The sequence below is a fragment of the Mandrillus leucophaeus genome, unplaced genomic scaffold (assembly GCF_000951045.1).
Source record: "Mandrillus leucophaeus isolate KB7577 unplaced genomic scaffold, Mleu.le_1.0 Scaffold204, whole genome shotgun sequence".
NCBI classification, from domain to species: Eukaryota; Metazoa; Chordata; class Mammalia; order Primates; family Cercopithecidae; genus Mandrillus; species Mandrillus leucophaeus.
Window position 1 is genome coordinate 3,175,705 of NW_012102077.1, and position 631 is coordinate 3,176,335.

Sequence of the window (631 nt, forward strand, 5' to 3'; positions counted from 1 at the left end):
GGTCCATGTCCTGATGGAGTTAACTGTCTGGTAAACCGTCAGTTATGAAACAGCATAAGGACTGGGGAACAGAGGAGGGGTGGGGGCTGAATAGGTTTCCCTGAGAAGCGTTACCTGAAACTCAGTTAGCCCATGAGGCCGGCAGGGGGCAGTGTTCTAGGCGGGACAGAGGTGATATTAGCAAATAGTACACATGAATGTGTGTTAATGACAAAGAATACACTACATTGAAGAACTGAAAATTTCTGGGTAGAGGCTCCTAGCAAATGATGGGGCAGAGAGCTAGATGCAAACTCCACGGAAGCACAGTTGGAAACTATCAAAGGGATTTTAAGAATACATATACGGGCCGGGTGTGTTGGCTCATGCCTGTAATCCCAGCACTTTGGGAGGCTGAGGTGAGCGGATCACTTGAGGTCGGCAGTTCCAGAGCAGCCTGTCCAACATGGCGAAACTCCGTCTCTACTAAAAATACAAAAATTAGCCTGGTGTGGTGGTGCAAGCCTGTAGTCCCAGATACTCGGGAGGTTGAGGCAGGAAAATCGCTTGAGACTGGGAGGCAGAGGTTGCAGTGAGCTGAGGTCACGCCACTGTAATTCAGCCTGGGTGACAGAGTGAGACTCCCTCTCAA